At 40.8% G+C, this 15,801-nt stretch overlaps 1 protein-coding gene across 8 annotated transcripts in view; it reads left to right on the top strand.

The window, feature by feature from the left end:
* CPNE4 (copine 4) overlaps nucleotides 1–15,801 on the top strand; it is a 340,611-nt gene that overhangs the window by 182,550 nt on the left and 142,260 nt on the right. The window contains exon 1 of one of the 8 annotated variants that reach the window (XM_046929007.1): nucleotides 11,938–12,058. The exons of the other annotated variants lie outside the window; for them this stretch is intronic. The gene's annotated coding sequence lies outside the window, so the exon portion shown is untranslated. Of the gene's footprint in view, nucleotides 1–11,937; nucleotides 12,059–15,801 lie in introns of those variants that run through there. 8 annotated transcript variants of the gene reach the window in all.

The raw sequence follows: 15,801 nt of genomic DNA, 5'->3' as shown, positions 1-15,801 counted from the left end.
AAGCCAGAAGATAGCTTAGGAACATTTATTAAAATCACAGGTATTTGTGCCAGTCACTCCACGTGAAATGGGTTTGGTTTGATGCTGTAGTTGTAGCCATGCCTGGGATTAGTCAGACAGGTATTGCCTGCTGAGCCCTAAAGTAATAATAGATGATTATTTCCTTATAAAGTTAGACCTAAATAAAAAAAAAAAAAAAGACAAAAAGCCCAGCAACATATGTGTGCTACAACACCACCAAATGCCGAGTTGTTTCTAGAACTTAGTGTGGATTCCGTACATGTACCTAACCTTCTGTGTATGATGGCTAAGGGGACTACAAATAGGCAGAAAGTGGGAAAGTTATTATGAACTGTCATTTAGGAAAGGCTGTGTGTGCCTTGCTTTGAGGGGCATGGAATTAAATCCAGAACTACCATTGGGACTTGCCTCATATAATCAGGGAGGGTGGAGAGAGGCACACACGCAAATGGGAGACAAAAACTGCTACTGAGCATTACGAATGAGAAAAGAAATGGGGCAGGTGAAGGTTCTGAATGGAAAAGTTTAAGCTGTATATGTTTTTGGCAGAGATGCTCAATGCTTGTGTGAATAGCTAGCCAAGTACCTCTGTGCTGGTTCACTAGACCTTATCTCCTTTGTTGTGTGCTCTGTGATCTGACACAATTGTATGCCTCCGCTCACTAGCTGCATATGCAGTTCCCAGTCTGCAGATTGGTTTCCAGTACCTGAAGAAACTTCTTCATGAACCTACCTGTTGACACTGCCATCAAACCTAGCCCAGTGTTTCAGAGTTGGATCTAAACATGGGTCAATTTAGACTTCCAAAATGAGGCAAACCCATACAATTCTCAACTCAGATTCTGCTACGGTTTGTCAGTTTTGTTTTAAATGTGAACTCATCTGTAACTGTCATAAAATGTCTGTCTGTTTTTGTTTGCTTTTTCTCCCTTATACCGTGTCCAAGACATCACTATTATTTCAGAGAAGCATAAAATCCAAAAATGCCATTGAAATAAGTAGCAATGCTGGAAATTCACTGTAATATGGGGAGAGGTATAGAGGAAGAATAGGTATACAGGTATAGAGGAAGAATATTTGCTTTAAGGTAGCAGTTAATGTGCTTTGTATATGATTTGATTCCTTAGGGAAACCAAGGAATGACTTCCCTATTTGTGTCCCCTTTTCCAGTTCTCCCCACACATTTTCATTTCCATGCTTCTCTGCAAAGTCACGTGGTCTTTAGAGCAGCATGTCATAGATCTAATCCCCAGCTGGGAGTCTTTAAACACTCTGAAATGGATATAGTTAGAGACTTTTATTTTTTGTACCCTTGCTCCATATTACCTTCTCCAGAGAGACTGAGCAAAACAAGCGGTGAGGAAGGACTGCTGTCCGAGCAGGTAACTGGGAACTGTCTCCTGGAGGCAGTTAAATACAAAAGAGAGTGAAATTTACTTTTGTGAATAGCGTAGTGGATTTCTGAGCAATGAATTACCCCTTGTCTCTTCAGTGGTTTCATCAGTTTTTCTGCAAAAAATGTGACATAGCTGAAAGCTTACTGGAGTTTTGTCTTCTAAAAAAACAAAGTGGAATAAAATGGGTGGAGGAGTTATAAAAGGTAATAGTGTCTTTATCAGGTTTGCTGACTCCTTCTATTTTTGCCTTTTTTAATGCTCTGTACTTTTGAAGTAAGCTAATCATCCATTTTGGATCAGTAAAAATATGTTCTGGTTAGTTACAAAAGCTCTAGCTCTTTGGCAAACTGTGTTCCTGGACAGCAGAAGGAAAATAATCAGCCATTGGGTTCTGACTACTGGTGCCTGCTGGGCAGAGGGCATGGGATTTTTGGAGGGAAGGCCATTTAAAGGGTCAAGAGCTAAATTTTGATAAGAATTGTTAGGGAAAAAAAAAAATTGCAGTGTAGTGGCTTACCGGGGGGCTGCTCCCCTGCACTTCTGTTGTCGTCTGGCAAAGCTTGAGCAGTGGTAACATGGTGGGAGCTGAATGAAGCAGTGGCTAAGCTCCTCTGTTGCTGGAGGGTCTTTGGCCTGTGAAGAGTGGTGATTCTCTAGCCTGCTGCAATAGCAGGTTTGTTTGTTTATTGTTTTGTGGTGGGTTTTTTCTTTTTTTTTCCAACAAATACTCATTAAAACTAATATGGGGGAAACTGTGATTGTGATTGGGAAGCAAGTAGTACGGTGGGTGAAGTTTTCCATTTCCTCCTAATATCTGTTCTTTTCATATCACTCTTACCTTTGTTGGCCTTTCTTTTTCCCCACGTGAATTCCTTTTACTTTACCACATGTATTATTTAAAATCCTTGAGTTGCAACAGCCACTGCTGGGAGTCTGGAGGTGCTAGAAGGGGAGACAGGAAAGGAGAAAGGTGAAGAATAAGAGACCAAGGAAGCTTTGTTCTCAGTATCTCTGCTTCAGGAGCTGAGCATGGCAGGAAAAAAATGGCAGTGCAGGTGCACGGGAAAATTTGTTTTGCAGCTCCCTTCTTGTATTCACCTCTGGTCTCAAGCAGGGGCATATGGACTAGGCATGACCTGGTCTGCTCTTTAAGCCAAGTGATTCTGTGTTGAGTATATCAGTTTACACACTAGCCTGAGGGGATGAAAACAACTGTGTGCAATAAAAATGCCATGAAAAATAACATATGCCGTTCTTTGGATACCTACCCAAAGTATTGAACACCTGAAAAACTTGTCAGATTTGTATAGGCTAGTATCTTTTATCTGAATTCTTCCTACACTAAGTCTGGCAATGGAGCCTCCAATGAACAGGACTTCAGGCAGCGACAAAGTGGTATCCCTTGGGAGCACGCCTTACCATGAGGCCCCAATCCAGCTGTGTCTTGAGGTGCCTCCAGGGCTGGGGGCAGCAGAGCTGCCAGCACTCATCCCAGACCAACACCGGGCAGGTGCCAAGGTCAGTGCTGCTCCAGTGTTACTGCTGCACTTCTTGTGCTGAAGGAGCTTGACAAATCAAAGCTTGTCCAGAGGTCTGTAAGTTGGGCACCGTGAAGTCAGCTTTTCATGCTTTACCAGGGCAGAGTGCTTCTCTGGCCACCCAGTCATACTCTTACTTAACTACATGGGCAGTGTATGTGGCAAACTTTTGGGCTGTTGGTCCAATGCCTTATTGCCTCTGCTCATCCAGTGCTTGACTGTGTTTAGGAATCTTAATTGCTGCTTGACAGTGTTACTGAATGCATAAATCAGATAAGCTCTTGCATGCCCTAGCAGATGAGGGTAATGGATTTTTTACTCTTCCATTGCTGCCTTGGTACTTGTCAAACTGATTCCTGTTTGGCTTCCAAATTCCTTAATTTGGGTCTTATACTTGGTTACTATTATATATTGTTCTGTCACCCCAGCGACGCTGCCAGCATAATGTTTCACTTGTCCTCCTCATACTGACATGGAAACATCGGTTCACCGCTCTATTTATCATCCCTTCTTGAATAGTCTCCCAGGATGCGTTCTCTGAAAAACAGCCAAATCACTGTACAAAGTTGTATCTGCTGAAATCCAAATAAATATGGAATAGCATTTTCCTAGATTGTTCGTCTTGCTACAGGAGATTCCTGTTGCAGGCTGACTTTTAATGGTTCAAGTTGATATTCAGCTGCATTTATAGATGAATGCATTCACTTCAGTCCCAGAAGCACAGTGCCTAACCCTCAGTGCCTGTGCTTCACTTACAAATTCTGGAACAGACATACCTAGTTCAGAGTTCTGTGATAATAGAGCAGAGGCCAGGAGAAGTGGGCAACTAAATGTTTTGATAGATTTCTTAAACCTCATCGCTACCCCATCTAACAGAATGGAATGACAAAGGTCAACTTAGTAACAAGGGAGAGCTAATTAGGAAAAAGGTTGTGTTGTGCCCCAGAGGAAATGAGCTCCTACAGTATGTTGCTTTCCATAAAGCCAGACTGCCTGGCATGATGACTCTGTGCTTCTTTCTTTTTGTTGTTTTTATTTCTCCAGGAAAAATAGGTGTATTGCTTGCTTTGTACAGAGAAAGCATATCAGTAGTGCCCAAAAAAAGAGTGTAAATTTTTGAGCTGTTGAATCTGTACCTGTTTTAAAACCATGACAAAATCAGCACCTCGTTGTTTTTGAAGGAAACGTAACTATTTCAGATGCTGAGGACTGATTTGTAAGTTTTTATGGACTTGAGTTTAGTGAGGCAAAAAGGAGAGGCAAATTTCAGCTCCTTAATTTTCTGGCATTCCAGGCAAGCACCAGTCGGTAATTGCTGGCATCTTTACCCAGAAATTATTTTTGCTTTGCCTTCTTGTTCTTGGCTCTCAGAATGTCATGCTTTCCTGTGCTCTGTTCTTCACTTTGCCTTTGCTGTCCTCAGTGGCAGCAATTAAATTTCTAATTTTACAAGGTGAACACCAGTTGGGTTAGTTATGAGTGCTTCCATGCTAAGGATGCTTCACAGTTGAGTCCACCACAGTGCTTTGTTATGAAATTGCATTGTAATCAGCTTACCAAGAACTATGAAGAACACATACTTTGACTAAAGCACCACTAGGACTATAATCACTCCTTGACGCTTCCTATGCTAATATATATATAGTTTTCAATTGCTTTTGATTTTGCTTCTGTTTGGGTTGACACATTACATGGCAGACGTGAGCCTCCTGTTGTATTCCTTCTTGTGAAGGAGAAAGTTCAGTATAATGTAATCAGCATCAAAATACAATTCAAGCCACGTAGCCCATCAAGTAAGCTGTCTTCCCATCTCTACTGTTCTCTCTTGGTCAGAATGGGAAGACTTGGCACCTCGCTTAACCCAAGATGCTGACTGGAGCTATCTTCGATCTCAGGATGAATCTCACTGCTTCAGACACAAGGTTCCTGCCTTCTGATGCTTCAGCCATCATCTTTGGAGCTGAGAACTGAAAAATCACTTTCAAGCAGGTTTCACTTGACATCTGTTCTTCACACTATTTCAGAACAACAGCAAAAAAAGAAACCTGTGATGAGATAATGGATGGCTTTTTCTTATGCATCTCACAGCATCAACAAATGTCTTTTAGGTTCAGTGAGAAAACAAAATTATAATAACATTATCCTTCTGAGAGAAATTTCCACCTCCATTTTTTTCCCTCCCCGTTTCAGACGTGGCTTTATTGCTTTAGGCACTCCTACAGCATTGCTAGGTGGCCATTAAATAGCAGCAGAATGTCAGATTAACCTTAAAGTAGTTCTCTAACTGGTTTAGTTAATTAGGAACTGTTTGAGAGACATACATTACAATGTAGGGCTCTTGTAATTTTTGTAGAGAATATTACAAGAGAATATTTTCTTGTTGATATTTTTAATAATGTCCTTAAAGCTATCATAGCTTTTGAGTTTTTTATCTATATCCTTAACGCGTTCAATTTTACTAACTCCTTTTATTTTAATTATTCATCATTGTTACTTCAACACAGTGAGAGAAGGAACAAAATGATGTAAACAGAAACTATCTTGTGAATAAAAAGATCAGAAGCGTGCCCTTTCAGTTGTATAATCTGAATGCCTTTGTGGTACATCTAATGGTCTTTTTTTATTTAAAGAGCCAGCTGCTCAGACTGCACAGAGCAGGGTTCTTAAAAACCTAAGCTGCCAAGGTGGGTGAGAAGCCCAGCACTAAGAGTCGAAGTGGCCTTTAGGGGAAAAAATTCTTGAGAGCCAGGGATGTGACTGCCAGACATCTGGTGTTCTGCTGATTATGGTTTTGAATGTATGGCATTTTTATGATGTTATAAAATTATTTCTTAAGATTGACTCGAAAGTTCTATCACTTAAATTCTCGCGTAGCGGTGGGTAAATAGAAAGATAGGATCAGCTTTTGAAAGCAGTGTCTTGTGTCAATGGAGTGACAGTACCTCAGAGAGAGTGGACTGCTCTTTGGTCAGAAACACTGCAGCTCAGGGACTGCAAAAACAACGCGTGTTACCTTAGTGTGTCACTCTCAAACCAGCATGTGTGCTTCCTGCAGCAAAATAACATGCAGTTATTGTTATTTAGCTACTCACAGCTATGGAAGAATTGGCATTAGATGCAGTGGTGTTACAGTCTTCTTGAACTATCCTATTGATTTAATCGTGCTTTGCCTGACAGCGTCATCATGCTGTCCTGCTTGTATGTCCTCAGCATTGCCAGCAGAGTGTTAGTTTCTTCCCGGGAGCATTTTCCACGGCTTGCCTTTCCTCTTGTTTTTAAACCTGCTTAAACACTTGGGTGATGGCGGTATTATTTGGTTTTCCCCAACATACCTCAGCGAGTAGCAGTGAATGAAATTTTGAATGGTAAATCGTAATGGTATCTCCCAGTGGATGCAATGCATTTCAAATTTCATTTATGTGAATGTAATTTCAGTGGGATTAATCACCAAGAAATTAACCTCTTAGGAGATGATGCCTACTCAGGATGATCTCAGAGTTATAAACTCTGCAGAAAAAAATAATAAAAAAAAAGATTAAGTGCAAAAGCATAAAAAATGCTGGTCATGGAATAAATAGTGGATGTGGATGAGTGTTTTGCTTGCTCCTTTTCAGTGCAGTATCAACCCCTGCAGTGTTTCAGCATTTGCAGCAAGTGTGCTCTTTGGTTGATTGATTACTTCCATAAAGACTTTGGAGATTCCTATACTCAGTAGTCTAATGAAAATGTGAGAGCAAATTATCAGCTGGAGTAAACTTACATAGCTCCCCTGCAGTCAGGGGAGCTCGACTGTCTTCCATCTGATGAAGAAGAGCCTTAGAGTTGTCAGTAAGTTGCAGATCAGTATGCTCTGCTGTTTCGCTAGTATATGAAGTGCATCCATAATGTAATTACTTTGAAACCCAGGTTCTGCAAATGGCTTCATCTCAAAAAAGAAAAGAGACAGTGCTTCCCACTCACTCTTAAACCGAAATTTACTTACAAAGTCTCACTTCTGAGCAGAATGCAAACACCTGACTAATTGCTGCAACTTGCTATTCTTAGATCTGCTTGAGATGGAATTTGGCAGAAATTTTGCCTTGCTCTGTGATTTCTTATTGCATCTGGTGCCCTGCTGGGGGAACTCGGACTTTTGTCCAATTACTATCAGGTGTCTTTTATTCTTTGAGAAAATGATTGTGACATGAAAGGGAAAATTATCCTTTAAACTTCATTGAGAAATTTTGTAGAAAGAAGTGCAAGGAGAACTTGATCTAAAACCTAAGAGCAGCCTTTTTGGGCTGGGAGTAGATTGACTGTACCCTCAGGTGAGTGCAGACAACAGCTGCTGCCTCTGTTGGGCAGTGCTTGTTTGGGAAGCAGGATCAGCAATCCAGTAGATGGTGTGAGCTCCCCAGTAACAGCATTTTACTCATTCAGATGCTCACCTGTTGCCTGTGTCTAATGAAAATCTTCTCTCTGACTGATTCTTTTTTGCAACCAAATCTGGCAACCTTTGACACACAAAGTGTGCTCTGACTATACCAGTAGGCATCACTAAGCTGCATGGGACTGTCAGGCTTAGCCTTAGATGTGTGTTAAAGAAAGAACTTTCTTTTGCAATATCACTTAATCTGTTCCTTTTTGGTTCTGGTGAGGGCTGAGGCATATCTTTATTTTGCACTGATACTTTCTGGTTTCAACAGGTCACGTAGATTTGGCTTCTTTCTGGATTCCTCTGGATTAATTATTTCTCTTTTTAAAGGATCCTTTGTCTGTCCTTCCAAGAAGTGGGAAGGGCTGGGGCCCTGTTCATTTGTGCTCTAAAAGTGTATTCAAGTTTGGCCTCATCTTGAAGACCTCCAGCGATGACTGTTCCAGAGCATCCCCTGATCTAGTGCTGTGTTACTCTTTCAACTTGTTACCTTATGCTTTCTATTCCATCTATAGATCTTAGCTTTGCTTGTTGCAGTTTTCATCACTTAAATCCCATACTCTCGAATAACAGACTTTTTTTCTCCTCTTTTGAAGCAGCAGTTTATTTATTTTTGTCAGTCTTTTCAGGACAGCAAGCCCTATTTGTTCGATCTCTCTTCGTAAGTCATATTTTCCAAACCTATGATCATTCTTTACTACTCTGCCTGTGGACACACTTCAGGTGATCATACCTGTTCTGAAATGCAGTGTACTAAACTGAACTTCAGTGGAATGGAAACATTTAGGGCAGTTTGCAAGCTTTACTTTCTCCTTATACACTGCAGTGGAGCAATTGTCTTCTTCCCAACAGCGTGATGGACCAGCTGGCGTTTCTTTCAGTGCTGATTTACACATTGGCTTCTGCCCAGCCAAGTATTCCCTAGTTTGCATTGATATGCCTGGATATTCCTCCTGAGGTGTAGAACTTCATACTGATCCCAAGTAGCACATGCGGTGTCTATTTTCAGCCGATTCTCCAGTTTGCCAGGTTGATTTGAGTGCTAGTCCTGCTCTCCCAAACACTGTAAGTCCCTCCCAGCTGAGGTCTGTTTAACAAACTTGTTTTGTGTCATTCTGGAATTGATGAACTTCACATGTCCCTTCCAACTCAGGATATTCTATGATTCGGTTCACTAGAAAAAATATTAAAGAATGCCACACCTAGGGCACTTCATCATGCAGTATCACTGAAAGCTTGCATCTTTAATTATGTTGAGCCATGCATGGTGGTTTTTTTTCTTTTTCCCACATACCCTTTTCTAACAATTTCTGAAGCCTCTTACTATTTCCACCTTGTTTGAGAGAATTTCTCATGAAATAAACTTAAGTAAAGCAATATGACAACTACTGTTTTTCCTCTGTCCCTGAAGGCTATTATCCCATCATTAAAGGAAATTAGATTGGTTTGATGGTGCTTTTTCTTCACAAATATGTGCTCTCTGTTATTCATCATCTTTATTTTTTCTCCTAGATATTTACCAGTAGTTTGATTATTTGTTCTGTTACTGTTCTGGGAATTGAAGCTAAGCTGTTGGGTGTCTCCTCCTTTTTGTTGTTTGCCATTTTGCAGTCTCTGGTAACTCACTGTATTGCAGAGACCTCCAAAATAAATGCCAACAGCTCATCAAGCAGTTCTTCAGGAACAATCATACCAAACTGAATATTCCTGACTAACCAAGATACTCTCTAATCCTTTTCTTTCCTGATTGGTGATGTCTCACCCTCTTACTGGTATTAGTTATGAGAACCGATGATGCAAAAAAAGACATCCAAATTTCTGCTTTCTGGCTGACTGTCCTAAGCAGGTTCCTAGTTTCTTTCATTGGAAAGGCACTTTTGCTGTTTCTTTTTTTCTTCTACTGAAATACTTCCAGGACAGTCTCCTGTTATTCTTGATGGTCTTCGTTAATTGCATCTCATTATGACCTTGTCTTTCCTGACTTTGAAAGTGCTAGCTCATACTGTACTTGTGCTCAAGGTGCAGTCAGATCCATCTGTGTGTATCCTTTCTTACCTCCACTCACGGTATGGTGTCTGTTTGTGATAGTGCTGTTGTTCCTCCAAGGAGGCATCTCCTTTTACTCTTTTCCTTCACACTGGCATTCCTAGGATCTGTAGCCATTTCTGTGGTATACTGCAGTTTTTCTTTCTGAATGCCACTGGTTTTTATTTTGCTTTTCCCTCATTCCTAAGTCAAAGGTTGTCTCCTGATTTTGCTGTTCAGGTAGGAAAAAATATGCAAAGGTAGAAACAACCACATTTCAATCAAGGTGTTCTGATTTTGGAGATTTGCTGATCTTCAGAAGCTTTCCCCAGCCTACGTTTATCCTTAGTGAGTTCAGGGGTAAAAGTCCCCAGTTAGAGCATTAAGGTCAGAAACTGAAATCCCCACATGGTGACCCGCTCAGTCAGAGCAGTCAGTGAGAGCAACAGGTCTGAAATTATGAAACTCGCTGGGACTGCATCCTTAGGGCTGTAACATAAACGCTGTGAGCGTCGGCCACCTTTCCTCTACTGTGCCTTCAGACCCCTGGATGTCATGGAAGCAGTCATTCACTGCCATCCAGCCTTTTGAAAAATGCAAACAAAGCTCAGTTGTTGCCTCTTTGATCTTCTGCCCATTAGACAAAGTAATTGTCTGTGGCCAAAAATAATACCAGCTTGCTTTGAAACTTTGGGAAGTGTGTAACTGTAATAACTTAAAAATAGGCTTTGAAATTTCATTTTCTCTTTTGGCAGCATTGGTTGCCATGGAGTTCAAGTAATAGGTTGTGATGTTTAACACTGAATTAATTACTACTTCTCACTCACAAAGAACATCTAATTATACATATTCATGAAGACCGGTGTTTGGCACTCCTGCGGGAGAAAGTATCTTTTTTAATACCATATATACATTCCTTTGAAACCAGATGGGGTCCATTAAATGCAAAATATTTTATAGCGCTTTTTCTGAAGGTTTATAACTGCTTCCTAGTTTAACAAAATTTGTAGTTTTAAACATAGTCTTTAAATAACCTCTTTGTTCTATGATTATTTACGTTCAAGGAGTACAGACATTTACATCTAAAGTACAAGAAGTTTAAATGGGTGTATGGATAGATAAATAGGTAGGAAAACATATACTTTCATTCTGAGGCAAAACAGAACTACGGGTGATTACTTAGAGAGCAGTTTGGCCCCGATGTTCAGCAGTCCTCACTCTGTTGCAATAAAGGCAGCTGAGTTAATTGCCAGTGGCTTATAGATGTCAGCTTGGGGTGTCAGCAGTGGGACTGTTGTGCAATTCTGGCATTGCACTTAGCTCCTTTAGCTCTTCGGTAGCTTCATAAACCAGTCCCTGGCAGGAATGCCTAGAAACCCAGATCCTAATTTCAGTGGGACTTAGGCTCTGAACTGTGTTTGTGGCTTTGGGTCTCTCTTTAGGAAAAAGATCTGTTTCAGCTGAGCACATTCTTTAGCGTTATCCTGAGTAGTTGTCCACTTTGGGGTACTATAAGTCACTTGTCTCTGCCAGCAAGCTATCAGAAGTGCTTTGGCTTATGCAGAGTTTCCTGTCTCTGCAAGAGCTGCCATTACTTCCCTGAGCATCTTTGCATAGACATTGGTGATGGGCTCCGTGAAATTGTCTTTTGTGACAGAATTTAAACAGCTGAATCTGAATACAAGACATTTTTATTATGAAACACGTGCTTAAGATTAAGTGATGTTTGCAGTACAATTTCTAGGGATCATCATCAGCTTTATACACAGCTGTCTCGTGCTTACAGGGCCTGATCTTGTGTACTTGAAGCCAAATAGAAAAATTCAAAAGAGATGCTTTTTTTCCCCTTAGTATCTATAGGTGCATTTATCTTCAATTATAAGTCAGGTAAATAACATGTACAGATGGAAGGAATAATGAGAATCTCTACTGTCTTTATTTAGCCTTTCTAAATTCTCCACAGAAGAGAGTATGATGCTTAAATGGATAGATGCTTTACTTTTAGAAAACACACAGCATTCTAGCACGGATACTAATATCTTTAGCTTTGGTGAGTTATCTTCCTGGATAAAAGAAATGAATCATCTGCTTCTGTCTGATAATCATCTGTAGAAAGACATTGTGAAGGCTGACCATCAGTAACACTGAATGGATTTTAGTTGTTAACTAGGAAGGGAGAGGTGTTAAATCACTGATGTTCGCTCATCTGTTTCCAGTATGTTGTTTTCTAAGAGCAATTAGCTGAGCTGTGCTTTTGTAACACAGAGCCTCATGAAGAGGAGGTTGCATTCGTACCTGTCTTTTTCTTCTTTATACAGCCTCATTCATCCTTTCACGCTCTGCCCAATGGTGTATATCTTCTTGAAATTAATGAGATCTCTTCTGTCTTTGCATCCGGTGGCAGTAGTACACTTTTTGCACCAGTTTTCCTAAGGCAAAGAACCATCGCTTTCCTAATTCTAAAATAGACAGCTACAGTATCAGATATTTAAGTAATGATGTTGTGTGAACTTCAGCTGAGGAAATAACAGAAACATTGGAGAGAGAGAGAGGGAGAGGGAGAGAGGTTGTCAGCAAGGTTTCTAAATTCAGATCCCTCACCAGTGTGCAACAGATGCAAGAAAGCAGCAATATTAGTGCTTTTATTTTCTTCGGCATTTAAGGTAATTCTGAGCTTATTTCATATTTGCAAAGAAACTTAAATGTACCAAGCCCTTCTTTCCTTTTTTTCTTATTCTGGCAGGCTCCAATGTTGACAACAACGGGGGTAAAAATGACAGGGAGGAAGTAGTAACGTATGAAAAATTTTGGAGACTGCTTGTGAGTTACCATGAAGAAAATCTTAAAGATTTTTTGTTTTAAAGGGAAAGAAGTTAGTAGCTCTGTAGCAGTTTATGAAGGAGTTTGAACCAGCAGTTCCTAATAGCGACCAACCAGCTGGTCCTTATTTCCCATTCTCCCCCCCCCCCCCCATGGTTTCCCATCAAAAGGAAAAATGAGGTTGAGGAAAGAATCTAACGCTAACCTGCTTTTGTTGGCTGTGCCTCATCTACTCTCTGCTTTTCTATGAGAATTTCTGATAGTTTCTGTTATCGCTGCCTATGATGATACTTGGAGTTGCAGCTCTTCCAATTTCTGGATTTAGCTTATGTTGTTTTGTTGGCTTTTTATTTAGTTATTTATTGTAAATCTGGCATTAAGAATGATTTTCTTTCAGAACTATTGCTGTATTAACAGTTTTCAATGATAAAGATCTGCTAGGCTCTTTCTCTACTCTTTTGGACACAGAATAATATGCTCTCTGTTCTTTGAATGACAAAGATGAGACAGAACCAGGTATAGGAATAGCAGCAAGGGAGAACGAAGACTGTTACAACAGTGTGCTTCGTTATGAAGGTTCTTGTTCAGGAGGAAGTGGAACATGGGAGACATTACAGCTTTCCTTTGTGAGTTGGCTCAGAGTATGCTTCAACCACTTCGTTGCAAGGACAGTAGGACTGGGGAGATGAAATATAAGCACTGCTGTCTATGACATTGAGATTAAGCATGATGAGGGCACTGTTACAGTTCTACTGATAACTCATAAGCTCCTGACAAATACAGTGTCTGCTCAGGCAAAGAGGCTGCATCCACCCTCCAGAGAGCGAAGGAAGGACCATACGCGCCCCAACCAATCTTGCCATTTTGTTTATACCACAACCTTTATGCTGCTTTGCAACCAGTAAGGCGCACTTCTGTCTGCAAATCCAGTTTGATTTGGCTAAAATAGCTAACACAGAACTGGATTCTCACCTTGCCAGTCTCAGAATTTCTTGCTGCATATCATTGCCACCTCTCGTGCCTTGCATAGGCTGCGTTGTGGTCTTTGGTTACTGCAGATCTAAGGCCATGTGTTGTTGATATCTGTTATTCTGGGAAAGAAAAAAAAAAAAGAGAGAGAGAATCATATATATATTTGCTCTTATTTCTGTGAGGAGGAAAAAAAATGTGCAAAGTTTGCTTTCGTGAGACACTGGGAATTATACAATATAGATATTTTTCTTTCAGATTCCCGAAGTCTGCTCTCTCTCAGCACTCTAGGAAAAAAAGCTCCTCTTCCCTCTTGAGCTGACATCCCTCGTGATGTCAGTGCTCCTGTGGGCATCTCGGGCTTTCTGCCATCTCTGGGTTTCAGTGCTGTTCTCTGGCATTAAGCAGACGCAGTGCCACCAAAGCAGATTTTAAGCATTTCCTTCCAGCCATTCAGAGCAGCTTCCTTCACACTTCCTTCACACAATTTCTGCCCCTGCACACAGGCTCTGCTTTTGCATGGTGGCTCCTATGTCTGCTTAATGTTGCCAACTGTTCAGAGCCTTACAGACCATGTATCTAGCAAGGCTGGCCTTGACTGTCTCTTAAGTTTTGTCAGCGAGTTGTGGCACAGCAATGGCTGTGTGCGAGGAGTGGCTACAAAAGCTGAGCAATAGAGCACAAAATCTTCTCCCACAGGGAGCTCTGCAGACTTGGGTTGGATTTCAGGGAGTTGCTGGTATTGATAGTTGGCTACAAAATTTGTACTTTAGTTCCTCAGTTTGATCTGTTATTCTTGTTTTCTCTAGACACGGGGAGTTGGATGCCACTGCATATTGATAGGATAGCTTTTTTTAATGCTTTAATATACCTAAAACCTGCACCAACGTATCTGACTCCTTTCAGTGATCAAGATGAATTCATGCCGTAAATATGCCATGATCATATCTGTATGTTAAGGTGATGTCAGATTTCAAATTAATCTCACTTGGCTGTGTTAAGCAGAACGGAATTCAGCCAACCTGAAAGCTGTTGTTAGTTTCCAAAATGCTTTTAGGAAGACAAATATATGGTAGAAAATAAAATGTATGATGAGAAGAGGAGCTCTGAAGAAGAGAGATGTATTCAATATTTAAACTCATAAGTAGTATAGTTATAGCATTTTGTGCCAAGAGCATGCTTTTATTGCGTATCAATGCAATTAAAATTACATTAAAGTCTGCTAATTCCCTTCCAGTTCTGTACATTTAAAAGCAAGAGTAAATCCTGCTGATTTATCTTGGTAAAGGGAAATCTTAGTGTGAAAAGTGTTGCAGAAGGGCCAAGTTAGACAGCAATTCTGAGTTGTGCAACCACGTACAATTGGTTTCGCCCATTTTTTTCTCCCTTACCCTCGTGTTACAGCTGGCAGCCTTATCTCTGAAGTATTTGATTAAAAAGAATACTGCAAGTAAAAATCCTCTCAGGGGGGTCATGTAGCTTTGTTTGTGGTGGTTTTTCTTGTGTGCAGTGAAGTGCTCTAAGCGTTGTAACAACTGTGGTACAAGAGCACAGCTTTAAGAGTAATGATGCCCTAAGAGGTGTGCAGAATTGGGCCGGTGGGGCTCAGAATGCCAGTTGTAGAGAAGCTTTTCACACGTCTAAACTTGAACGAGTTACGAACGTTAAACAGTTATGTCTCAGACTGGAGTTTTCCTTAGAAGAGATTTGCTGAGAGCTTCGGACCTTGGAAATCCCAGGCAACTTTGGAGTTATGAGCGAGGATGGTAGGTCCTTACCTGGAGACCGTTAGCTCTGAAGTGCTCTGGCTGGCAGCATGCCTGACTTCTAGAGCAACTTTCAGGAGGACAGAAATTTTTGTTTGTTTTTCAGTTGTGTTCTAAGTGTAATGGATGTGCGGTTCCCAGTGCAAAGCTGCTATGCTGAGCCTCTCGTCATCCTACTTGGTTTATACTGTGAAATTCAGAGGTGTCCCAACTTGCCCATCCACAGAATCTTCCAGCCTTTTCTGGATTGCTTTCTTCTCACTGTTTTTGCTATTCCCAAATGTAGCTGTAATCAGAGATACTTCAAGAGAACCTTTTTGTCACTGTTCCTGACCTCTCCAAATGTTTCCCGATGCTCTTTATCTCATCACCTGTGTGTGAAATAGGTACAGATCAGTGTGTTTATTAACTCTTCCTAGAGTTCTGCAGCTGCTACTGAGTAATGCCTCTCTCCTTGTGAGTGTCATACTAGATTGATTTAAATAGTATCCTGGAGGAAGTACACTTAAAGGAGTGGCTCTCCAGTGGGATTTGGCTTCTGCTCTGATTTTGACACTAGCTATCTGTAAGACCCGGGATAGTTTTCTCAGTTTCCCCATCTTCTGGTACGCTGCAGCAGCTGCTAGGTTTGTCCAACTAATCCATAATGGGGAGACATCTGGCTTTAAGACAGGTTCGATCTTGTAGTGATATTGCTACGTAAACCAGTTAACCTCCCTGGCATCAGCATGATGCTTTTGGTTTTGGATTTGAGTTCATACATTCATTGCTATCTCAGACTGGATTTCCACTTTAAGGGGAGAGTCTCAGTAATGCGCTTTCTTTCCAGGGTGAACAAGAGCCATTTTTCA

The sequence above is a fragment of the Gallus gallus genome, chromosome 2, assembly GCF_016699485.2.
Source record: "Gallus gallus isolate bGalGal1 chromosome 2, bGalGal1.mat.broiler.GRCg7b, whole genome shotgun sequence".
Lineage (NCBI taxonomy): Eukaryota > Metazoa > Chordata > Aves > Galliformes > Phasianidae > Gallus > Gallus gallus.
The sequence above is the reverse complement of the archived record's forward strand: the minus strand, read 5'-3'. Positions and strand labels throughout refer to the sequence as shown.